Source organism: Hyaena hyaena, unplaced genomic scaffold, assembly GCF_003009895.1.
Source record: "Hyaena hyaena isolate Hyena2069 unplaced genomic scaffold, ASM300989v1 scaffold_807, whole genome shotgun sequence".
Lineage (NCBI taxonomy): Eukaryota > Metazoa > Chordata > Mammalia > Carnivora > Hyaenidae > Hyaena > Hyaena hyaena.
Genome location: NW_024081441.1, coordinates 314,027 through 341,139, shown reverse-complemented (window position 1 = coordinate 341,139; position 27,113 = coordinate 314,027). Strand labels below are relative to the sequence as shown.

The 27,113-nt window shown below is 35.2% G+C and overlaps 2 protein-coding genes across 2 annotated transcripts in view; one reads left to right on the top strand and one right to left on the bottom strand.

Annotated features, from left to right (window-relative positions):
* Positions 1-102, bottom strand: part of DNAJC24 (DnaJ heat shock protein family (Hsp40) member C24) — a 55,727-nt gene extending 55,625 nt beyond the window's left edge. The window contains exon 1 of the mRNA XM_039219333.1: positions 36-102. The gene's annotated coding sequence lies outside the window, so the exon portion shown is untranslated. The remainder of the gene's footprint in view (positions 1-35) is intronic.
* A 65-nt stretch (positions 103-167) lies between these two features.
* Positions 168-27,113, top strand: part of LOC120221768 (doublecortin domain-containing protein 1-like) — a 103,541-nt gene continuing 76,595 nt past the window's right edge. Inside the window, exons 1-2 of the mRNA XM_039219334.1 lie at positions 168-248; positions 5,286-5,352. The gene's annotated coding sequence lies outside the window, so the exon portion shown is untranslated. The remainder of the gene's footprint in view (positions 249-5,285; positions 5,353-27,113) is intronic.

The following is a 27,113-nucleotide window of genomic DNA, read 5'->3' as shown; positions in this document are numbered from 1 at the left end:
TATCCTATGCTGCCTTTACTCAGGATCAAACTTACCGAACTTCCTAAGAGTCCTTAGCACCCACTCCTCCCCAGCAGTCAGCCAAAACCCGGAACCGGCTTCTCCTTCCGCCGGAAGTCATTGCTCTGACGTGACTACGTTTCTAGTCGAGCTCTTTTGGCCGAGACACCAAACGCCAGGGGCGCTCCGCCCTCCTGGACGCGGTCGCTATGGTAACCAGCCTCTGCTTTCTGAGGAGTTTACCAACAGTAAGTGCCGGGTTGTGAAAAGAGGTGTCTTTCGCCTCTTTCTAACTCCCTCTGGTCCCAGCTCTGCGACTGTGGCGTCTCTCCTCTCCCTCACGAGTACCGCCATCCCCGGGCTTCCCCCGTCTTCCCCAAAGCTTCCTCCGCTTACCCTACCCAGCGCTGCTCCCAATCCTATTGTGGTTGTTGATGGTTCTTTGGCGGGGGAGGGGGGGGAGGGGGGGAATGTGGAGTAGGGGGTTGTGTAGGATGAGATCTCATTCCTCCCGGGTCGCTACACTTCCCTTAGAATATTCTCAGTTGAAAATTAAGAGAAAACCTATGCCAGCTGAAGTTTTTCTTTTCAGTTTTAATTGGAAAAGATTTTTTTTTTCTTTTTTATTTGAGAGAGCGCGCGCAAGGGAGAGGAGGGAGAGGGGCCGAGAGAGAGACAGAGACACCGACACACAGACACACACACACACAGACACACACAGACACACACAGAGCGAGAGAGCGAGAGCGAGAGAATCTCAAGCAGGCTCCGCGGTCAGTCCCAGCCAGTGGAGGGGTTGGAACGGCAAATGCATCCCAGGACTAAGCCAAAATCAAGAGTCCCGACTCTCAACGAAGTCAGCCACCCAGGCCCCACCCTGGAAAAGATCTTCAACCCAATTGTTTCTTGTAGGTCTTAGCAACTGGTAACTTTCAAAAGTAGTCCGTTCACATTTACTTCCTCAGTTCACTTTCATTTCAACCCAGGGAGACTAGTAAGGCAGGTGTTAATATTCCCATTTTGTAGATGAGGAAACAAACCAAGCGTCAAGGCCAAAGAGCTAATTGTATAGCAGCAGAACAGGATGCTCAGTAAGTATATTACTAGGGAAGCCATGCTATCTTTCCCATTTACAAAAAAAGCAGAATAAAGCATTCTACTTTGAGGCGGTTGTTGGGTATTCCAAAAAGCCATTGTTAGGGGGTTTTTTGTTAGTTTTATTTTTTTTCCTTCTTCATTCTCCTTTTCCTTTCGTTCCTCCCGTTTATTATCTCCATACAACAGACCTTAACTTTGACCTCTCTTCCTTGCATTGTACCCAGAGGTGAAACTGCATCTTGTGTTTTGGCAACATGATTTAAATTTCAGTTGGAGATGTTAAGTAGGTTCTCTTGTTGTTACTGCTTAAATTTTCTTGTTGTTACTGCTTTAAATTTTACTGTTTTCCTTCTATTTTATCTTCTACCAAATCTCAGTTTGAGAAGCATTCAAGATAAACCTAAGTACAGTAAGTAAAATATTTTAATATGGTCAAATTATTTAATGATGGTATAAAGAATAACTGAATGACACAAGAAAGTTGGAAAATCCAGAGCGAAAAGTATAGATTGGGTTCTCCATAGGATTTTGTCATGTTTAAGTTAGAGACAGAACATTATGCTAAGTCAGAGGATTTGATTTTAGTCCTGATTCCAACATATCTGCTGTGTGGCTCTAGAAATACCTTACATGACAGAATTGTGTTTTTCTGAATACCTTCCTTGACACACCATTGAACTTTTAGCCCTCAAACACCCCTTTTCTACTGCTTAGTCCTTCCTTATATAGATAGTTATGCTCAGATTCTCCAGTTTTTACAGCAAGAGCACATAACTTTGATTTATGATTCCTTAGGATATTGTGCTTTCTCTTTTATTCCCTTTTTTTAACCAAATTCTGAAAAGTCTGATCACAGTACCTCCATTTTCTCAATTTACTCTTTTATATTTGTGTGTGTGTGCTGCGTGTGTGCATGTGTTTGTATATATGTATGTATGTATTTATTTAGGTTTTAGATAGTACGAGATATACATTTTTCCCCTGGCAATTCCCTAGTCTGTCATTTCATTTTGACATACTTTAGCTCATATCACTAAAGCATACTTTAGTTTGCAACTTTTTCTTTCATCTCCATAATGTCATTATTCCACTGAAATGTTCAATAAGTCATTGATGGGATCCAATATCTAGTCTCTATTTACATTTCCTTAGTTGTCTCAGAAATTACTTTTATGGTTAGTTGGCTTGAATCATGATCCAAACAAAGTCTACACATTGCTTTTGACTGTTCTGTCTCTTAAATATCTTAGGTATAGCAGTCCCACTTCACTGCAGTCTTGGTATTTTTTTTTCTTTTCCTGCCATTGGCTTATTGAAAATCCAGATTAGTTGTCTTACATTCTGAATTTATTATTCCAGATTAGTTGTCTTACAATCTGAATTTATTATTCCAGATTAGTTGTTTTACAATCTGAATTTATTATTCCAGAATAGATCTCTTAAAACACTTTTTGCATGAATCCCTGCTCATTTTTCTTCAGTTTTCATTTTTTACAGCATTATTGCCCAATAGAAATATGATGTAAGCCACAGATGCAAACCACATATATGATTTTAAATTTCCTAGTAGCCACGTTAGGAAAGTAAAAAGAGGTGAAATTAATTTTAATAATATATTATATTTAACCTAATATATGTGGGGTATGATTGTTTCAAATATAATCAATGTAGAAATTATTAATTGTATTTTACATTGTTTTTTCATACTAAGTTTTCAAAAGCTGCTGTGTATTTTACCTGTACTGCTCATTCACAGTTTGGACTTGCCACATCTCAGGTGCTCAATAGCTACATGAAACTAGTAACTGCTGTATTGAACAAGCCAGGTCTAGAGGATAAAGTCTTGGGGTGCCTGACTGGCTCAATTGATAGAGCATGTGACTCTTGATCTCAGGGTCATGAGTTCAAGCCCCATGTTGGTATAAAGTTTACTGTAAAAAATAAGTAAATCAATAAAATGGAAAATAAAGTGCTAACTCCTTAACCTGGTATTTACTTACCACTACAATATGATCCTTAGTTTTCTAGCCTCATCACCTATTAACCTCCGACATGAAACATTTAAACGGTGGGATCTTTTCTTGGTGCTTTATCCATAATTTTGTTCAGGCAGTTCTCCTTGCTTATACCATCTTTGCTCTTTGCTTCCACCTATCAATTGTATCCCCCCTTGAAGATCCATCTCTCCCATCGAGACTTTAGAAATGAGTTCGTCTTGTCTACTTTCATAGCAAGTGCTGTGTATACTCCTCATTTGCACTCATCCTATCTCACAGAGTACTATTATACGCTTTGGATGTATGTTCTGATTCCCTAATTCCATAAGATCTGAAGGGCAGGGACACCTCTCAAAGAAACTAAGCACCAGCTATCTTGCCATATGTCTGAAGTTGATGTGTAACTATAATAGTTTTGTTTCTCACTATCTTAAGAAGGTAATTTATCCACTTTTTTTTTAAGTAGGCTCCCCATCCAATGTGGGGCTCTAACTCATGACCCTGAGATCTAGGAGTCACATGTTCTACTGACTAAGCTAGCCAGGTGCCCCAGTAATTTATCCATTTTATGTAAAACTAACATAGCAGAAATATAAAGTATGTTAGGATAATGGTTAAGAGCATGAAGTCTGGTGTCAGACTGCATAGGTTTGAGTCCAGGCTTTGTCTCTTACTGGTTATATGAACATTTTAAGTTAATTAATCTCTGTGCCTTGGTTTCTTTCTGTATAAAATAGGGTTAATAAGAGTATCTCCCTCTATGTCTGTTGTGAGGATTCCGTGAGAAAATAGTGCCTGAGGGTAGTAAGTACACAGGAAAGATTAGCTTTTGTTGTTGTTATTATTATTAATAGTGAAACATTTGTTGAGTTTTGGATTTTAGAATTTAAAAATTAATAGCTGTATTTTAGGAATTTCCAAACAGAGCAGGTGAAAACTGCAAACTATTGAGTTGAAAAAATGATGCCAGAACCAAATGTTTGTTGAACTATAGTTTGTGAATAAATTAAAAGCATGGGGAAACCTCTTAATACCTGTGTCATCAGCATCTACACAAGCAAGGTAGACATATATTAAATATTTCATTTCAAGAAGATTGATTAAGTACTATATCGAGAATTAAATGTAGATATAGGTGTAGATGTAAGTATAGTTATATAGATATAGATATAGGTTTAAGACCCTTGGTTGTAGTGATGGTAAAAAATCACATTCTTACTCAATTCATCACTTTAGTACTTATCTGCCCATTAACTAATATCTATCACACATTTATAAATTCTTAATTTGATATCCTATTAGTAAATTGTGCTTCTCATTGATGGATAATATTTGCAATATATACAGTGTATTTCTGCTATTTTTATCCTAGGATTATATTTACTTGGTTCTTTCTACTGGTTTCATCGCCAACTCCTCTTTAATTTTCTTGGTCTTATTTATCTCTGAGTTTTTAGGATTTTCATATTAGTGAACTAAGCTGTATTTATTTTTAAGTACTACAAACTATTATGGTTATTGTACTGAAATTAGACAATTGCCCGATAGCAACTTAAAATCTACTGGGAAGATAGGAAAACCATCAAGAATTAGCTAGTGATGAGATAAGCACACACACATATATGCACATATATACATACACATAGTACATATAGAGTCTTCATTCACTTATTCATTCAATCAACAAACCACTTATCAAGTGTCTACTGTGTGTCACACACTTTGTTACAAGAGACACAAGACAGTTGGCTGTAGCCCTTATAAAAGCTTAGAGTTTATCTGGGTAAACAGACAACTGAAATAACTGAGGAAGTACTATGCCAGAGGAAATATGGGTGCTGTGACAGTTACTAACTTATAGTTAATGTGAATAGAATAAGGCAGATTACTTGAATGATTGAAATCCTTGACTCAATGAGGTTCATCCAAGAAGATACATGGAAGTATTAAGCTTCAAATATTTAAGTATTAAGTTTTAGTGGAAGGGAGAGATGAATGGTTAGAATTATAGAAACTTCTTTTTTTTCCCTTTTTTTTTTTTGGCATGTTATCATAATGCTTTTAGACAGTATTGAGAATCAGCCCTATTGAAAAATTCTACCTCATCTTTCAGAAATGGTTTTTCATTTTTGTATTTTTTCCCCTCACTGGTTGTCTTCACTTGATTTATTCTCTCTCTTGTCTTTTCAGCAATAATCATCAGTGAACATTCATTGAGTTGGAGCCAGGCAATACACTAAGCTGGAAAGACAAAGAGGTAAATACTTTAGCTGGCACCACACCTGTTGCTGTGTTTTTCTTTTTTCTTTAACTTCATTTGTGTCAGTGTTCTTTCAACCTTATTCGAGACCTTTTGGAGGTCTTTATCTTACCTGGAATTCTTGTTCCTGTCTTACTACCTCTTTACATCTGATGTTTTAATCTTTCCATGAATGTATTAAAGATACCTTCTGTAATCCATCTTCTGTTTCTCTTTAGTAATCATAATAAATACCAACTTATTCCCCCCATTCACTTCTTTATGCATTTCTCTTTGTTCTTATGACCACGCTGGCTTTTCTTTGAGCTTTCCAGTTACCTTGTAATTTGAAACCTTGTGATGACCTCTTCCAACCATGTGGTAATATGCATTATATCCTTTTTTTAATTCATTCTTTTTTCTCCATTTTAGTTTTTAAAACTGATTTTTTAAAGTTTATTTTATCTTTGTTGTGTAATTGACTCACAGAAGAAAGGTTAATCTGAATGATCAAGGGGTGTTAATTTGTGGGTTAAAATGTGTTAAACAGTTGATATGAAGTCTGTTTAAGTCAATTAGAGAGTATTATGAAGATGTTTCCACAGTGTTATGGAATCTTTTGAAGTTAGCTTGGAATTAACTCCTGTATTCAACCATGGCACCTGGCTGAACATGCCACTGCATTTAAATTTGTATATATTCCAATAGATATGAATAGATCTACAAGTTTGTCTTATTGCAAAGATTCTTATGTTTTGTTGTAGGAAATAAATTCATTATTTAATTCATCATTAGCATAATGAAAAGCATGAGTACTTTCATATTTTTTTCAAAAATAAAATGCAACTGACCATAGCCAATGAAACATTACTAGGTTTTTTATATACCTTTTTGTTTTTAAAACTAGATTAATGTCATTACTAGAGATTTTTTGATACTAAGTTTCTCATATATAAAGACAGCAATGATAAAGACATATAAAATTTGGTGTGGTCCTTCAATGATTTGTTTACCCTTCGAAATTATTTGATGTAGTATTATGAAACATTTCAGCATTGGTTAATATCTTTAAAATTTCAAATTAATGTTATGCAGAGTTTAATAATACTATGGTTGGTTGGGGCTCAGTCTGGAGAGCATATGACTTTTGATTTTGGGGTTGTGAGTTTGAGTTTCACACTGGGTTTAGAGATTACTTAAACATACAATTTTAAAAAAGAATAATTTTATGGTCAGTTTTAAGAGTAGAATATATTTTTTGTATAATGATAGTGTTAAGATGAATGACACATTTCAAATTCAACAGTTCAAAGTCTGTAGATGTATGAGGGTAAAAATCAAATTTTAAAATATATTCTTTGCTTAGCATTGGGGTTACTATAGTACATTTTTTTACATGTGTCAGTTTACTGGTAATAAACACATTTAGCATTTCAGCTTCTTCTTGCAACCTTTCAGCTTAATTATTTAAAGACTGATGGAAAACAAATCTTATATGCTAAAGGGACTCCTGTAATGATGGATTAGATGCCAAAATAATGAAGCCACATGGCTTAAAAAATATACTTTAGATGTTTTCTGATGAAAACAGATGAATGTTTTCAGATGAATTTCCACAAAATACCATATTTTTAAAATATTTTAAGCAATTCATGGTATTACTTGTTAATCTACTGTAGAAGCACCATGAGTATAGTCTTTTGTAGTTCATTAGCAATTTCTTTAATGAGTTTTTTTGTGAGATAGATAAAGTAACAGACAAATGACAGATTGTTTGCCTTTAATGATTTCCCTGTTTCAAGCCCATTACAAAGCAATTAGAAATCTGACAGCATTTTCACTCTGCATTACTGATCATCTAAAGTGATGAGGAATGAGAGGTGATGAATATTAATTGTATATTTTCATATGATTATCATAAATTATTACCTTGTCTCATGTGCTGCAGGTGAAGCAGGAGCATTAGAGAAAGACAGTCAGATATATTAATTTGAAAGACTATATGATTTTTGTCTTTGTAGTATAAATCCTGATCTGCAGTGTTAATCTCTATGAATATTAACTTAATTTTTGTTTTTATTTATATTTGGGGTGACTTAAATCACTTTTCTTATTTTTGTATAAGAAAAGGAAAAATTATTTCATAGTACAATGTACACATATTATTTAAATTAAGCATTTAAAGTATCTAATTTAGAAAATGAGATAGTAGGCTGGGGCGCCTGGGTGGCTTAGTCGGTTAAGCGTCCGACTTTCGCTTAGGTCATGATCTCGCGGTTCGTGGGTTCGAGCCCCGCGTCGGGCTCTGTGCTGACTGCCAGCTCAGAGCCTGGAGCCTCTTTCGGTCTGTGACTCCCTCTCTCTCTGACCCTCCCCTGCTCACGCTGTCTCTCTGTCCTAGAAATAAATAAAACATAAAAAAAAAAATTTAAAAAAAAAAAAAAAAAAAAAGAAAATGAGATAGTAGGGGCACCTGGCTAGCTCAGTCAGTGAAAAATGCAACTCTTATCTCAGCGTTATGAGTTTGATCTCCATGCTGGGTATAGAGATTATTTAAAAATACAGTCTTTTAAAAAATGAGATAGTGAATTTTGTTGATACATATAGACAATATTCAGATATATCTATACATATTCAATATATATATTCTAAGTATATTCAAGATATACTTAGAAATAGATCTTATGTTAATTTTAGTTTAAAGTCAGATAATACTGCAAAAGAAGTAAGATAAGAAAGTGTAACCAGATGTAAAAGAAGATTTTTCTGTAACTAGTCTTTCGGTCCCAGTCCATGGCATATGCTGTTTCCCGGTGTCTTGCTTCAGTTAGATGAGGCTAAACCTATCATCAGGATTCAAGTGCTGCTGTTACTTGGTTCCCAGCCTTGGACTTTTGGAGCGAAGATTGGTCCAGATACTAGATAATAATCTTTAATACAGGGAGAATTGGCAAGCTTACAGCATTTGAAATGATTAGAAACATATTTGGATTAATTTGACCAAAATAATTTATATTTTGATATCTCTCTAATCATAGGTATTGATTGATAGTCAATACATACATAATGAATGAAGTTGAATTTCATTGCACTGATACTTGCAATTTCATTGCAAGATACTTATGAGACTGTATCTTGCTTCAGTCCTATCTTTTTTACGTTTTTGCTGCGGTTTGCTCTATAGCATACCATCCCTTAGAGAGGCATGCCATCCTGGATCCATCTTTATTTAAGAAGATCATAATTATAATATGATTCAAAATCAATAAAAATGAATTTTTATATGTTTCTTAGAAATCATTCTTATTTTGTATTTCATTATATGTGTATTTATATTACATATATATACATATAAAATATGTGTGTATACATATATTTTTTTTCCCATTTTCTGTATATCAAGTAAAAATGCTGCCTTCACAAATGAACTTTTTGTGTTCTGGAAAGGTGAGGAGAGCCATCTGAAATTCATTACATACTTACTCAGTGAAAATTCAGATATAATAATGATAAAAGCAAGTTATCAGTAAAAAAAAAAAAAAAAGGTTGAGATCCTTACATTTAATAGCTCAGTTTAATAGTATTTTTACTGGCTAAGCTTTCCAAATGTTATTCTTTATGTCTGATGACGTCCCAGTTTATTTTTTCTACAGTGGTCTCCATCATGTATAAAGCAGGTCCAACTAACACACTTCACAGAATCAGAATGGTGATTCCCAGTGCCCTCACTCCTTTCTGCTGATATTCCTCATCTTAGTGTTTAGTCTAGATTTTAAGTTGATTCTTTCTGTAGCCAAAACAATTCCTCTTTTCCTCTCTTTCTACTTCTTTTTTTCAGTCTCTTTCGACTTCTAACATACCATCAACCAACATAGCTACATGACTTTTAGCCAACTCCCCACTTCTAATAGGTTTAAAAATCTTACACATTTTTCCTATAACAGAGAACAGCCCCTCATACCTGAGTTCATAGGAATCTGAGCTGTCCAACTGTGGCACTTTTAGCAAATCAATAGCTGAGGAAACATACTGCTAAATTGTAAATTATAATATTGCATCTTCTCTGATAACAGGGAGTCTCTGGAACACATTCTACCTTGTCTAAAATTTCTTAGTGCAGGATGCAGAACTTAATACAAAACTGAGCACTAATGTTTATAATTAACAAGCACTTTTACACATTATATATTTCCTCAGTTGATCTATATAACAATTCTATAAGGTAGGTAAGGCAGATACTGTTGTCCTACACATTAGGAAATAAGATTAAGGAGGGACCAAAGCAAAATTCAAACTCAAGTTAGCTGACTACACATCTTTTGCATTTTCTGTCATACTGACTTAGCTTCTATATGTGATACCTCTTCTACTAAATGGCTAAAACTTTACAGATAGAAGTACTTGAGAGTTCCCCTCTGCTATCATTCCTCCTTATTTATTTATTTATTTATTATTCATTCATTCATTCATTCATTTCTTTTTAGACAGAAGATATGAACCCAGGAAAGTTTAGATTTTACCCCAGGTCTGGCCCAAAACTAAGATCAGAACTGCAGAATTTCTAAAAAATAAAAGTGAAAATAAAAAAGGATAGGAATGCCTGGGTGTCTCATTCCATTAAATGTCTGATTCTTGATCTTGGCTCAAGTCTTGATCTCATGGTCGTTAGCTCAAGCCTCTCATTGGGCTTCCATGCTGGGCGTGAACTTAAAACACAAAGCAAAAACAAAAACAAAAAAAACTCCAGAATGTCTTGGCTTAGTTCTAGAGGCCTTTCCATTCCAGTTCACTGCCTTCATGTGTCCTTTATCTTTTCTATAATTATTTTTTCTATAATTTCTTTATTTATTAAAATAAATAAATTATTGATTATAGTCTTGGCTTGGTAAATATAAATATTCCTCCGTTCTTAGTAATTTTTTGTTATAAAATAAAGTCAGTTTTATTTGGCCAAATTTTTTCATAACGTAGAAACATTCTAGAATGTTGTAAGATGAGAGTAGAAGAGAAGGATTTGACTGCCTCTTCTTGGAAGAGTGGAAGGGAGGAAGGTTTGGTTGCCCCCAATTTCCTTCTTGCTTACCCTGCACAGATAATGTTCAAGGGACACTCTCCTCTCTAGCTGGAGAGCATCTCTATTGCTTGTTTACATGGTATTTAGGCTTAGAAAAATAGTTAAGATCAAACAGACAATTCAAGGATCAAAGTTTTGTTCTTCCTAAGATTTATTTCCCAGAAGTTGGGAAAACAGTGCTGTAAATTACATAATGAGGAACAACAACTGTCCTGGTCCAACAGGCAGCGCAGTTCAACATAGCAGTTAGCTCTTGTCTGATTCTGTAATACAGGCCAAATTTTTTACTTCCTTTTTAAGCTGGCACCTCTTTCCACCATAGCTATGCGTCTGACCCTCTGTGTACTTAGCTTGGTGGTCATATGCCACAGAGACGTCTCTCCTTGAAATTGGGTTCATTTCTTGACTCCACACCCTTGATCTTCTTTACATATCTCCCTTTTCTAGCCAAATAACAAGCTAGTCTTCACTATTTGTTTTGAGAGTTTTTATGAGCACTTCTATTTAATTTTGTTTTAATGTTTATTTTTGAGAGAGAGTGTGTGTGCATGAGCAGAAGGACAGAGAAAGGGAGGCACAGAATCTGAAGCAGGCTCCAGGCTCTGGGCTGTCAACACTAAGCCCAATGTGGCACTTGAATTCTAGCTTCAAGATCTTAACCTGAGCAGAAATTGGATACTTAACAGACTGAACCACCTAAGTGACCCTGCACTTCTATTTAAATACCATTCCATTACTTACCACTTTCTCTAGTCTCAGTCAGTCCTTTTAATTTCATTCACCAAGCCAGCTCCCTTCTTTCCTTCTGAAAATTTCTACCTAAAATGGATTTATATCTTATCCCAGTGCAGCATCACTTAGTTGAAGCAACAAGCCATTTAAGATCCTTAAGGGAAAGAAAGGTCAACAAGTTGGAAAGAAAACTAAGGAAATAAACTTTTAAATTTTGAAACATCTCAGGGATCTAATGTGATGGAGCTAAACATAAAGGAGGTCAAGATTCCTGACTAGTCATCAATAAAGATAGTTTTGAAGCAGATCCTTAAGAGAGAGGAAATGTGTCAATAGCCACTGGTTTTGCAATGAAGTCAGTTTTTACATTCTTTTTTTCTTAACCATTTTTGCTTATCCTGGATTGGAGAATAGAATGAAAAGGCTTACAACCCTGAAATAGACTATACTACTCACTTCTTACCTGATAATTTGACCTGTCATTCTATCAGATGCAAAGATACTAAGTTCATTTGGCATACTTGGCTTTTGAGATACTCTGTTGGTTGTCTTCCAGTATTTCATGCCCTTCTAGTGTTACTAATTGATTAATTTATTACATGTTTCCAGGTAAAACTAACCTAATTACCAAAATCATTCTCCCCTTGTTTTAAAGATTGATATGTGTTCCTCCTTTCCAGTCTCCAGGGATATTTTTCCGTCACTTTAAAATGGTAAAAGCAGAGGGACATAGTTGAAAAGCTTGGGAAGAAAGAAGAATGACAAGATGATGGGTTTTGTTGTTGTTGTTGTTGTTGTTGTTGTTGTTATTCCTTTTGCAGGAGTCACATCATCTGTATAACCTATTCTATTCCAATAGTCACAAATATTTGGCTAATGTCTTAATTCATTTTTTTGACTTCTTAAAGTTTAAATTTACTGTCTCCCCTAGGGAAAAAAATTGATTTCTCTTCAATAAGAGTAAATAGGATCATGTGTATGATTGATAAGGATGTTCCTCTTTCAGGCTAGTTCAGTCAATCCTTAGCCATTATGGTGCATGGCTTCTCCATCAAGGAGTTAGCACAAGGTAAGCTGTGGAGCACTGCGTTGTCATCTCTTATTTGGCTCTCTGCCTAGATGGCCATCTTTTAAAATTCTGAATTCTCACTAGGAGAATGTTACATAATAGTTGTTATAGAAACAAATTGGAAGTCCAAATTAATGTAATTGGTTTTGAAGGATTTGTTTCCCTGTAATGGTTGAACAGTTTTCCTGTTCTATTTTGGTTTGCTTGACCCACTACCTTTCAATAAGATTTCAAACTTAACATCATGTCTTATAACACTGCCCCTCTCCAGCCCTATGAAATGTATGATAAATCCTCTTAAGCTTTAAGTGTAAAACTCAGAACACTTTATCAATATACTTTCTGTGAGTTCTAGGGTACCTATACAGAGGAAGATTATATTTTAACAAATGGAGAGGAGAAAGAAGAAACTTCTGCAAAATAAAAGGGAATTTCATGCTTGCGAGGAAAAGGAGTTTGTGCAATTTTTTTTTTACCTAAAGGACTGACCACTAAAGTAATAGAAATTCAAAGGAGTTTTTTTCCTGTTTTCATTTTAGAAAATTGACATAAAAACCTTAAGATTTCCCATATAGTGTTTGAAACTTTTTTGAGCCTGCTTTATTGCTACATGATAACCTTTTATATCTAGAGCATTATGTTTCTCTCTCTAAAAAGGAAGGTAAAGCAAGGGTTGAATAATCTTTTACCTATAAAATATGCGTATTTATGAAAAAAAGTGTATACATTTGAAAACTGGAATGTATTTTTATGCACCTATTTATTTGTTACTATGGCAACTACCACACTGCCTAGTATTTATGTTGTCTAAGATCAGAACACCTTTTCAAAAAAAATAAATATGCTAGAACCATGTACTATATTTATTTTGAAACTTAGAAAAATATTTATTCTAATGCATATTTTTGAAGAAAAATATCAATAAATAATGTAAACGTCAACCTAGTTTAAATGGTACCTTTTCTGGCGTATGTTTTTAAAATCAAAATAATTACATTTATTTTCCTTGTTACAAAGATCAGAATAAAAATAGAAATAAGAATTCTTAAAATTTATGAGTGAATCTTAAAAGGTGGGCTCTTTATTTTTCTTATTTTTATGACTTAATATTTTGATTCATAAATATTTCTGAAAATATTAAACAAGAACACTTAGATAAAATATTTATACTAGCTACATAAATCATAAAATATAAATAGCTTGCATTTCTGATTGCAGATGGTTCTTTGGTATCTATGAATAAAAGATTTATATTTTGCATGTGAAATGAAAGGCCTGGTTGTTATTATTTTTCTTAGTTTATTTAAATTATTTTCTGACATGTGTGATACATAAATATAATTTCTTAATGTTAAACATGAGAATGGAAGTTATGAAGCATAAAATCAGACATGTTTCATGTCACGTATTACCTGTTAAGAAAAACTGCAATTTAACATTTAAGTACAACAGAATAGTGAGCATATTGTCTCTGATACTTGTAAACAGGATGGATCTGCAGTTTCACAGTTTATGTTGACAGTATCTTTGTGGGAAATGTAATTATCAAATGAATTATAACATGTCCTAGTATTAAGATTATTAATAGTAATTTTAATTGCCTTTTTCAAGATAATTGGATATGTTCTCATAAGTATATGGGAAAGGAGGTATTGGGCTAATTAGATATTTTGAACTCAGTTATCTTTAAAATATCTGGAAGTTTAATATATATTCTGTATTTTAGAAATTTCTTCTCTTAATTGAATGGTTTCTAAGTAGAATTAAAACAATTTATAGTCCATAAAAATATCTCTTATTTTCCTTTAATATTCCTCCTTGAGTATTAATAGGATGAAGAATTTATAGGTTTAAAAATTAAATGTTTACTACTGGTTAGAAAATTATTCTAAAATTTGTCAGGTTAAGAAGTATGAATGAGTGCTATTAGATGGGTTTTCATATACTATTTTTGGTACCAGTGTACCCATTGGTACATTTGTGAAAACATATCCAATTTGGAAATGAATATACACAGCCTTAAAATTGTTCATACTCTGAACTGGGAATATAACTTCTAAAACTTCTTAGGGAACTTTTCTGTGGTATGGTCAAAGGAGCATGTAAGAACCACAGCTTTATTTATAGTAAGACGCATTTAGAGCAATTAGCTAGCATATTAAAAAAATAATAAAGGGACTCCTGGGTGGCTTATTGGGTTAAGAGTCTGACTCTTGATTTCAGTTCAGGTCATGATCTCACGGTTTGTGAGATTAAATTTTTTTTTAAATAATACAAAATATGTTTTCAACACATATTTAATAACATAAGAATATTCTCATTCAGTGAACACAACTCTATAGAAACTATATATATATAATATGGTCACACTTTTGTTTAAAGAAAAGGCTTTATCTGTAAAATCATAGATGAACATCTAAAAACAAATATTAAAAAATTATAGTGATGGTTAACTCCAAGGGTAGGAGATTATAAGAGACTTTATTTTTTTGAGCTTTTAAATCTCAGTATGGGAGATAACTCCAATTATCATCATACAATTTGTTCTTAATGGGTTAGGTTAATTAAAATTGTGTTAATGAAACTTCAACTAGTGGAGAAAAATGTTGTCTTGTTCAACATTGAATTAGTTGTCTATTTTTTTAATTTTATTTAAATCCAAGTTAGTTAACATATAGTGTAATTAATGAGTTCAGGAGTAGAGTTTAGTGATCTATCACTTATATATAACACTCAGTGCTCATCCCAACAAGTGCCCTCCTTAATACACATCACCCATTTAGCCCATCCCCATACCCCAAAAGCCTCCAGCAACCCTGAGTTTGTTCTTATATTTAAGAGTTTGTTCTCTTATGGTTTGCCTCCCTCTCTGTTTTTATCTTATTTTTCCTCCCTTTCCCTATGTTCATCTGTTGGATTTCTCAAATTCTACATATGAGTGAAATCATATGACACTTGTCTTTCTCTCACTTATTTCACTTAGCATTAATGCCATCTAGTTCCATCCATGTTGTTGAAAATGGCAAAATTTCATTCTTTTGATTGCTGAATAATATTCCATTATATATATATATATACATATAGAGAGAGAGAGAGAGAGCATCTTTTTTTATCCATTCATTGTCTGTTTTTTTTTTTAATGTTTATTTATTTATTGTGAGAGAGAGTGAGCAAGCAGGGGTGGGGAGGGAGAGAGGGAGAGAAAGAATCCCAAACAGGCTCCATGCTGCCAGCACAGAGCCTGACATGGCACTCAAACTCATGAACCATGAGATCATAACCTGAGTGGAATTCAAGAATTGAAAGCTTAAACTACTGAGCCACCCCGTCACCCCACCCCCCACTTGTTGTCTATTTTAAAGTCTGGGAATAGTTCATACTTAAATATTTGATGGATTGAGTAATGATGAGATTAGGAATTAACAAAGTGGTTTTAGGGAAAACACATTTGGAGGACCACAAAGATGCCTTCTTTATATTTAAGTAAACTTGATTTTTTTTATAATAACAATGGGTGACAGGATAAAGAAGTGATAAGAATAAGAACTGCTCTGCTAACCATAGTTCTGGTAGCACAGAATAAGGCAAAAAGTTGGATGGCTGGGCTTATCATAGTATGTTTAGTTTATATAGTTGTATAATTATTGCTATTAGAACAAAACATTCCAGTAGGAAAAATAACTTATTTGAGAGTCTGGAAATCAGGTCCTTAACCTTCCCAATTTTTTTCCAATTGAAATATTCTGTTTATAACATAAATTTTGGTAACATAGATTTCCACTGGAATACAACTATTAAATTATTAAATTAGAAAACAGACCCTTCTACAGTAAGCTATATTTCTGTTGCTGAAAAATTCATTAAAAAATAATTAGTCTGGGTGATTAATACATATTTTATATGTTTATACATACAAAAAAGGTAAATTTCACAAAGAAATCAAGTGTTTTCCTTCACTGAATTGAATGGTCAGCCTTCTGGAACAAACTCTGTGAGAGATGAGCCTTTACAAAATGGCTCTCTATATCTGAAAGATAGCCTACCACATGTCTCCTAATAAGGTCATTATCTTGGACAATATTTTAATATACCTGAGGGTGCAACTACAAGGTATAATGGCTTTTGCTATGTTGTGGAGACATTGGTTCAACACTCGGGGGAAGTTAATGGTAATTAAATCAGTGAGGCCAAATCAGGTGACAAAAAATATGGTATTCCATTACTGAAATGGTACAGTAGTCCTCAATGGACAGATATACATTCTGACTAGATGAAATATGGCCAAGAGCTCTACCTAATTTCCAAATATCCATTGCTTGAGACTGGTCTTTGGAGGTTAACTCTGATTCTTATCCTGTTAAATATGTATAATCTACCTGTGCTGGAATCTAGAGAACAATGACCTGAATCCTTTTTTAAAATTAAAGCTTTTTAAGATTCATAGCCAGATTGAAGAAAAAGTATAAGATTTCCCATAAAACCCCTACCTTCACACATACACAGTCACTCCCATTATCAATATGCCCCACCAGAGTGGTATATTTGTTACAATTGATAAACCTACATTGACTCATTGTAATCACCTGGAGTCCATAGTTTACATAGGGCTAACTCTTGGTATTGTGCCTTCTATGGGTTTGGACAAATGTTTCCATCATAATGGTATCATATGTGGTATTTTCACTACCATAATAATCATCTATGTTCTCTCTATTCATTCCTACCTCCTCAAGCCCCTAACAACCACTGATCTTTTTAATGTCTTCACAGTTACTCCTTTTCCAGAATGTCATGTAGTTAGAATCATATAGTACATAGCCTTTTCAGATTGACTTCTTTCACTTAATAGTATGCATTTAAGATCCCTCCATATCTTTTCCTGCTGTAATAGCTCATTTCTTTTTAGTATTGAACAACATTTCATCATTTGTTTATTTACCCATTGAATTCAGAACATCTTGGTTGCTTTCAAGTTTTAGCAAGGATGAATAAAGCTGCTATAAACATCCATCTGCAAATTTTTGTGTAGACATAAATTTTCAAATCCTTTGATAAATGCCAAGATTCACGATTGCTGAATCATGTGGTAAAAGTATGTTTAGTTTCATAAGAAACCACCAAACTGTCTTTCAAAGTGACTGTACCATTTTGCATTCTCACCAGCAATGAATGAGAGTTCATGTTCCTCCACGTTCTTGTCAGCACTAGGCATTGTCACTGTTGTGGATTTTGGTCATTCTAGTAAGTATGTTAGTGGTACCTGTGTTAATGTAGTTTGCATTTCCCTGATGACATATGATGGGGAGCATCTTTTCATATGCTTATTCGTCATTTGTATATCTTATTTGGTCTGGTGTCAAAGACTCTCCCACCCCTTTTTTAAGAGAAAAGAAAAAGAAAAAAAAATTAGGGGTGCCTGGGTGGCTCAGTCAGTTAAGCTTCTGACTTTGGCTCAGGTCATGATCTTAGAGTTTGTGGGTTTGAGCCCCACATCAGGCTCTGTGCTGACAGCTCAGAGCCTGGAACCTGCTTCAGATTCTGTGTCTCCCTCTCTCTCTGACCCTTCCCTGCTTGCTCTCTCTCTCTCTCAGAAATAAATAAAACATTAAAAATTAACAAAAAAAAAGAAAGAAAGAAAATTTTACCTTGAGAGAGACAGAGCAACCAGGAGAGTGGTAGACAGAGAGGGAGAGAGAGAATCCAAAGCAAGCTCTACACTGTCAGCACAGAGCCTGATGCAGGGCTCAAATTCATGAAATATGAGATCATGATCTGAGCCAAAGTTTAATCAAGCCACCTAGGCAAGCAAGTCTTTGGTCCCTTTTTGATCAGGTTGTTTGCTTTCTTACTACTGAGTTTTCAGAGTTCTTTGTATATTTGTCCTTTATCAGATGTACCATTGCAAATATTTTCTCCTAGTTTGTGGTTTGTCTTCCCATTCTCCTGATACTGTCTTCCACATAGCAGAAGTTATTATTTTAAGATTATATTTTTAATTAATCTCTGCACTCAATATGAGGCTTGAACTCACAACCCCAAGATCTAGAGTCACATTCTATACTGACTGCACCAGCCAGGCACCCTAGAAGTTTTTAATTTTAATATAGTAGTCTATCCTATTATTTCTTTCATGGATCATGCCTTTGGTGTTATAGCTGAAAAGTCACTGACATACCAAAGTCGTGTGCATTTTCTCTTACTTCAATTTCTAGCAGTTTTATAGTTTTGTTTTGTACGGTTAGTTCTTTGATTTATTTTGAGCTAATTTTTATGAAGGATATGAATTGTGTTTGGATTAGTTTTTTTTTTTTTTTTTTTTTTTTGCATGTGCATGCCCAGTTTCTCTGGGACTATTTGTTGAAAAAATTATCTTAATGATTTGTATTGACTTTGCTCCTTTGTCAGGATAAGTTGACTATGTGGGTCTGTTTCTGGATTTTTTTGGTTTTTCTCATATACATCTTATATATGTTTTATTAGACTTATACTTCAATATTTCATTTTTGAGGGCTAATATAAATGGTAATGTTTTTTTAAATTCAAGTAGAATTAATATACATTTAGATAAGTTGCAGGTGTACATTATAATGACTTAACAATTGCATGTATTTCTCAGTGTTCATCAAGTTAAGTGTACTCTTAATCCCCTTTGTTTATTTCACCCATACCCTCACCTACTTCACTCTGGCAACCACTAGTTTGTTCTCTGTATTTAAGAATCTGGTTTTTTGTTTGTCTGTTTTCTTCTATGTTCATTTGTTTTGTTTTGCTTTGTTTAAAGTAATCTCTGGGCCCAGTATGGAGCTTGAACTCATGACTCTGAGATCAAGAGTCGCATGCCCCACTGATTGAGCCAGCCAGGCATCCCGCTTTGTTTCTTAAATTCCATAAATGAGTGAAATCATAGGTATTCTTTGTTCTCTGACTGATTTATTTCACTTAGCATTATATCCTCTAAGTTCATCCATGTTATTCCAAATGGCAAGATTTCATTCATTTTTATGGTTGAGTAGTATTCCATTATATATGTACATATATGCCACTTCTTTATCCATTCATCTGTGAATGGATACTTGGGTTACTTCCATATATTGACTATTATAAATAATGTCGTAATGAACATATGGCTCCATTTTTTTTTTGAATTAGTGTTTTTGTTTTCTTTGGGTAAATACCCTATAGTGGAATTACTAGATCATATGGTAATTCTATTTTTAATTTTTTGAGTAACCTCCCTACTGATTTCCATAGTGCCTGTACCAGTATATTCCTACCAACAATGCCCAAAGTTTCATTTTTCTTTATATACTTGTTATTTCTTGTGTTTTTATTTTAACCATTCTGGTAAATGGGAATATGTTTTAAATTTCAAATTCTACTAGTTTGCAATTGACTTTTGTATTTTAATTTTGTATCCTGCAGTCTTGCTATAATTGCATCTGAAGCCTTTTAAGATGAGGGCAATTCCATACTTCTTATCTTCTTGTATCTTTCTTCCACATGCATGTTTTCTTTTGTTCCTTGTATCTCACACCCACTAGAAGGCACCATATAATATAAGTTTGAATATTCCATTCTGCTATACAAGATAAGAAAGCAAATGGGATAATAACACTCATAAGAAATGTTAAGCACAGAGAATAAATTTAAGCTAATAGCTTATGAGATATAGGTGAAATTCATAGACTGTATATAGATATGAGGAAGTTGTGTGAGAAAAAAAAGCATAATTCAGTAGATGTACTACATACATAGTAACCAAGTTAGTAATCTATGAAACATACCATATAAATAGAAGAAATGGCATGTATGATGGAATGGACAAGTTTTATTTATGCAATAGAAAGGCAGAAAGACCAAGTCATGATCTTGCCACTTTAGGGCTAACAGCGATATCATCTGTAAATTGGCTACCTATTCATAACATTCAGTCTGGTCCCATTTTTGCCAACAGTGCTATGCCCAAAAAATGCAAATAAAACCTATATATCTTCACTAAGTTAACTGGTAAACTACAGCTTTGGACAAGTTTACCTGCTTCTCTGTTATCTAGCATTAGCAAGTATGTGCCATTTAATAACTTGTACCTTCTGTCTGGGCCACTAACTCAAATCTCAACTTTGGTCCTCATAGCATACCGTCATGGGGAAGATACCATCAATAGGCAGAGATATCTGAACATGTGAATATCACGTAACCCAGGATTCAGATAGTGTGATTCTTCCACTCACTCCCATCCTAAGCATGTTAAACTTTATTGCTTGCTTTCCCCTTTATTAGCATTGTGTGTTTTAAATTTGTGTGTGTCTGTGTCTGTGTGTATGTGTGTGTGTGTGAATAGAGTATTTTAATTTGGTCTCGGAGCCCTCTGGGTTAGCTTGCTCTGTAATGTCCTCCATGGCTACCATTACATGAAGGTAATTTTCCAATTGACAGTACTCTTTCACTTTGAACTTCTGTAATCCTTCCTCACAATCTGAATTTTGAGCTAATGCTTTGAATCATCACTATCTGGTTTAGAGACCTAGAATGAGCTGTAAAAAGAGTGCAAATTTATGGTGATTCTGTGGCAGTTTTAAGTACTTGGTCCACAATGACAGCACTATGAGATCCTCTCACCTCTGGAACGAGCCCTTCCTAGGCAAACCCAGGAAGACTGAGCCAATACCAGTTTACTGAGGAGAGAAGTAGGAGGGTATCTGTGTCAATTCTGTCCCATCTACATTCTCTCCTTACTCAAAGCTGAGGTCAGAGCTACTTACTGACTAGAACAGTGGACTTCAAATAGTTTTGCTCATGTACTGTCTAATAGAATTTTGAGGAACATAGAGTATCTTGCACATTTTTAAGTTGACATTATTATGTCTCATTATAAGCTTAAATAGTTGGAAAAGATGTAATTTCAGGCATATAAGAATGTTGAAATTTTAAAGTAAAACTGTTAAGGGACACCTGGGTGGCTCAGTCAGCTATGTGTCTGACTTTGGCTCAGGTCATGATCTCACCATTTTCATGAGTTCAAGTCACACACAGGGCTCTCTGCTGACAGCTCCGGGCCTGGAGCCTACGTCGGATTCTGTGTGTCCCTCTTTCTGTGCCCCTCCCCTACTCACTCTCTGTCTCTTTCTCTCAAAAATAAATAAAAACATTAAAAAATTAAAGTAAAACAGTTACATAATCCTTTTAAAGTTTTCTTTAATGTTTTATTTATTCTTGAGAGAGAGACAGAGCACGAACAGGGGAAGGGGCACAGTGAGAAAGGGACACATAATCGGAAACAGGCTCCAGGCTCTGAGCTGTCAGCACAGAGCCTGATGAGGATCTCAAACTCAGAAGCCATGGGATCATGACTTGAGCCAAAGTCAGGACCTTTACTGACTGAGCCACACAGGTGCCCCCATAAGTCTTTTTTTTTTTTTTTAATGTTTAGTTATTTCTGAGAGAGAGAGAGAGAGAAAGAAAGAGAGAACGTGAGCAGAGGAGGGTCAGAGAGAGAGGGAGACACAGAATCTGAAGCAGGCTCCAGGCTCTGAGCTGGCAGCACAGGGCCCGACGCGGGGCTCAAACCCACAAATCATGAGATCATGACCTGAGCCGAAGTTGGACGCTTAGCCGATTGGGCCACCCAGGCACCCCCTCCCCCATAAGTCTTTTAAACATATTTAATAAAATACAAATTCCATATGAATTTTAAAAAACATTTTGTTATGAACATTTTCAAACACAGTAAAAAATAGTAAACCCTCATATATTCTTTACTGAAGTTAAGCAATCATCAGTTTTCTTCTATTTGTATTTATATTCCTTTCTACTTTTAGGAGTGTTTTAAAACAAATCTCAATCATAGTTTACTTAAAAATACTTTGATTTGTATTTCTAACAGATAACATTTATTTCTATTACCATTTATTTATACCCAGTAATTTCCTTAGTTTCATTGATGCTCAATTGGTGTCAAATGTCAACAATTGGCTCAAAAATTTATGTCTTAATGAAGTTGGTTTGTTTGAATCAGGATCTAAACGAGGTTTATGCATTGTGTTTGGTTGATATAATTCTTTTTTTAATTTAAAAATCAGTTTTTAATGTTTATATTAGAGATTGAGAGAGAGAGAAAGAGAGAGTGCATGTGCAGGGGACAGGCAGAGACAGACAGAATCCAAGGTAGGCTCCAGCCTCTGTGTCAGCACAGAGCCCAGTGTGGGGCTTGAAGGCCATGAGATCATGACCTAAGCTGAAGTCAGATGCTTAACCAACTGAGCCACCCAGATGCCCCTGGTTGATATAATTCTTAAGTCTCTTTTTACTTATAACATTTCTCCATATTTCTTTTCTATGTCATGTCACTTAACATGTTTTCCTACCTCCCATATTTCTTAAAAATTAGAAGTTAGATCTAGAGACTTGATTACATTCAATAGTGTGTGGCAAGAATGCTTTGTTGGTATTCTAATGTTTATAATCCCTGTGGAACGACATATGGAGAAATCACATATTATTTCAGTGTTATGTTAAATTGGATCAGTGGTATAGATGATATCAGTCAGATTCATCTATTATAAATTTCCCATCACTCTTACATCTAATGATGACAAACATTACCTGCATCCATTATTTCATTCGGATTTGTACTGTGGTGATTTGCTACTTCTTTTATTCCATCTATATGTATTAGCTATGATTCTTCTTTGAGTAAGACTTTTACCATCTATTTGGTTATCAAGAAAAGTACATTTGTCATTTTTCAGAACAATAACTTGGTGCCCTAGCGATCAACAAAGGTGAATGATGAGATAATTAAGTTTTAAAATTTTATTTTAGTATTAGGTGCTCATGGGTTTCTATATGTTTGATGTTCCAATCTTTACATTTTTTAATGTTCAGAGTCCCCCCTCTTTGGCCAGTGGAATTCCCTTCAAGTTTGTTCCTGTGTCCTTTTGACATCCCCACTTGTCTTTGATAGCTCCTTTGTTCTCAGGCATGATAAAATGTCATAGTTCATGGTACATTTCTGGCCAGAGACCTGAATACTTACAGGGATTCAAAAACATTAAAACATTAAAAACATTAAACATCTGTTTCTCAGTGATTTGAAATTTTACATACTTTCTTTTCTCTCCCAACTTATATTTCCATTCCATTTCTTCCACAGAATTTTATCTTTCATGTTTAGAAGTCCTTTATGGGCTTTCTTTAGGAAAGCATATATATGGAAGGCAAGATTCTGGACATTGATTTGCTTATAACTATCCACACTTGCATGCCTGTGTGGAGACTTGGAAAGTCTCCATATACTGTTTTGTTATTTGTAGCTAATGGCCAACTTGAAGACAATCAAGCCTCTTCTCTTTAGTAGCTAACACATTGTTCCTTCTATGCACCAGTACATCAACTTTATAAAGTACCTACTATTCTTAACCGTTTCCTACAGATGAAGAATCTGATGCACAAAAATGTCTAAAGTGTCACAGCTAGCAAGTGGGCATTGGGGATGTAAACCCAGAAGCCCTGGCTCCAGAATCCAGGCCTATAACCACTATCTACTTGAATGCCTTTAGTTAGTTAGTTGAGAGAGAGAGACAGCATCCAAGTGAGTGGGGGAAGTGCAGAGAGAAAAGGAGAGAGCAAATCCCAAGCAGACCCTGTGCTTTTAGGGTGCAGAGACTGACATGAGGTTCAATCTCACAGACTGAACCATGACATCATGACCTGAGTTGAAATCAAGACTTGGATACTTAACCAACTGAGCCCCTCCCAGGTACCCCTTGAACGCCTTTTTTAAAAAAGTATATAGGCGACCCTGGGTGGCTCAGTCAGTTAAGCATCTGCCTTTGGCTCAGGTCATTATCTCACGGTTTGTGAGTTTGAGCCTCACACCATGCTCTCTGCTGTCAGCGGGAAGCCTGCTTCAGATCCTGTCTACCTCTCTCTATGCCCCTCCCCCACTCGTGCACTGCTCTTTCTCTCTCTCAAAAATAAATATTAAAATAAATAAAAATAAAAAAGGGTGGAAAAGCAGATCTAGGGGTAGGCCTGATTGGAAAGCTTATATTCATGTAAAATGATTAAGAGATGGAAAGTAAAAAAAAAACATGGTTTTTCAGTGTGTGCGTAAATAAACTAGGCATGTGTTAATAAAACAAGGCAGTGCTGTTACCTATACTCTGCTAAAATACCATAGTAGTGTCAGTCAAGTTAAAATTAACACATTTTTATTAAATTTCTAATTAACAATTAGTTTTCATTTAATTAATGTGCATGAATGTTATCTGCAAACCAATTGTATTCTGCATATTCTACTTAACCTGTTAATACGTTCTACTTCTAGTGAGGATAACACTTTTTATAGTAACATTACAGAAGAACTGTTGCATTTAATAATTGTAATGATTTCACACTTATACAACTCATTCCACCTAAAGGCATCCTGAAACTATGTTACATGAGGAAAAAAAAATATACCCATCACTAAAATAATAAATTACTGCTATATTTCAAGAGATATTTTTGTACAAATTTTCTTAGTTTTTGATTATTAGACTATATATAATAAACACACCAGAACAGTCAAAGTATTTCATTCTACAAGATGAATTACTCTTTAATGATATAATTTTGCCTTGCTACACACAGCTGGAGTTTTTCTCTTTCAAGCATTCCCCAATTAGGAAGACCCAACCTATGAAGGAATTGAAGAGTCATTGGTATTTGGTTCTTTTTTTTTTTTTTTTTTACATTTAAAAAAATTTTTTTTTTTATTTCTAGGAGAGAAAGAGAGACAGCGTGAGCAGGAGAGGGTCAGAGAGAGGGGGAGTGACAGACTCTGAAGCAGGCTCCAGGCTCCGAGCTGGCAGTCAGCACAGAGCCAGACACGGGGCTCGAACCCACGAACCGCGAGATCATGACCTAAGCGAAAGTCGGACGCTCAACCGACTAAGCCACCCAGGCGTCCCTGGTTTTTGGTTCTTAAGGAAGCCTGAGAAGAGAACCTCAGCCTTTCTACTGTGAGAAGCTTAAAGGGGGAGGGAGAATGTGTGGAGCCAACAGCCCTTTGGTCTTCAGGTGGAATACCAGAGGAGTGCTCGACAAAGAATGGCACTTTTTCTTATTACTAATATGTGGAGAAAGAGATACTTGTTATTTTGATGTACCTTAAGACTCACTTAACATTTTTTTAATGTTTTATTTTATTTTTTTGCGAGCTGGAGAGGGGCAAAGAGAAGGGAGACACAGACTGTGAAGGAGGCTCCAAGCCCTGAACTGGTAGCACAGAGCCCGACCTGGGGCTCGAACCCATGAACCATGAAATCATGACCTGAGCCAAAGTCTGATGCCTAACCAACTGGGCCACAGGCATCCCGAGATTCACCTAACATTTAATGAATGTCTACCATGTGCCAAACATTTTCATACCATTTCTTTAATCCTTATAACCATGTGGATAACTGGTTTTGCAAATGAGAGGACTAAAGCTCAGAAAATTTATAATACTCAAGATCACATATAGTTATATGGAGGAGAAAGACATGATCTTATGTACTCTAGGTAGGTATTTCTCCATAATATTGATGACTATAAGTTACATTATACTCCTTTTACTCTTCCATATGCTTAATTAAAAATAAGCCTAGCAACTTGCTAACTAGCTAACGTGCTTTCCTGCATAGCAATTTAGTTCAAGGATTATCAGGAGTTTTAGGATTAGATTGAACTGCAAACAACAAAGATCCTCTTTAAAGTCTTTGCTAGGATTTTATCACCTCAATGAGGCCTATACTGACAAACCTATTTAAAATTGCATTCCTGGGACGCCTGGATGGTTTAGTTGGTGGTTAAGCATCAGACTTTGCCTCTGGTCATGATCTCATGGTTCATGAGTTCGAGCCCCAGGTCCCCAGGTGGGGCTCTATGCTGACAGCTCAGAACCTGAAACCTGGTTTGAGTTCCCGCCCTCTCTCTGCCCCTCCCCTACTCGTGCTCTGTCTCTCTCTCTCTCTCAAAAATAAATAAACATTAAAAATTAAAAAATAAAATTTCATTCCCTCCACTCCCAATCTACCTTTCCTGATCAATTTATTTCCCATAGCATTCATTGCCTAACATCTTACAATTTACTTATTTCTTGTTTATTCATCATCTGCCCCAACTAGAATGTAAACTCCAGAAGGGCACAATTTTTTTCCGTTAATTGTTCATTGAAAAATTTTAAGTGCCTAGAACAATGCCAGGTGTATTGTAGGTGCTTAATAAATAATCTATGGATGAACAAATGCTTTTATTTAAGAATATCAGTAAGGGGTGCCTGAGTGGTTCAATCGGTTAAGTGACTGAGTCTTGATTGTAATGATCCCATGGTTCGTGGGATCGAGCTCAGTGTCAGTCTCTGCACTGATAGCACAGAGCCTGTGTGGGATTCTCTGTCTCCCTCTCTCTTTGCCCCTCCGTCATTTACACACACACACTCTCTCTCAAAATAAATAAATGTACATTAAAAGAAAAAATAGGAGTGAAAGGTAAAAGTAATATTTTTTGTTACATTACAAGTAATATCCTTCCCTTACTAGTGGTATGTGATGTTACCTAGGGACTCCTCCTTACTATAGTAAGATACAGCAGAGATGAGACTGTGTAGCTGTTTTTATCAGCAGTATGAATGGGTGGTTACACCCTGGAAAGGACCCTACCACATTCTTTGATATTATTTTTCATGGGCATATTCACATTTTTTGTTCTTAAGAAATTTGAGGTGGTTTGTATGCATTACTCAAGATTTCATGGTTGTTGGGGGTGCCTGGGTGGCACAGCCAGTTAAGAGTTTAACTCTTGATTTCAGCTCTGGTCAAGATCTCACAGTTTGTGAGTTCAAGCCCCACATCAGGCTCTGCATTGATGGCACGGAGCCTG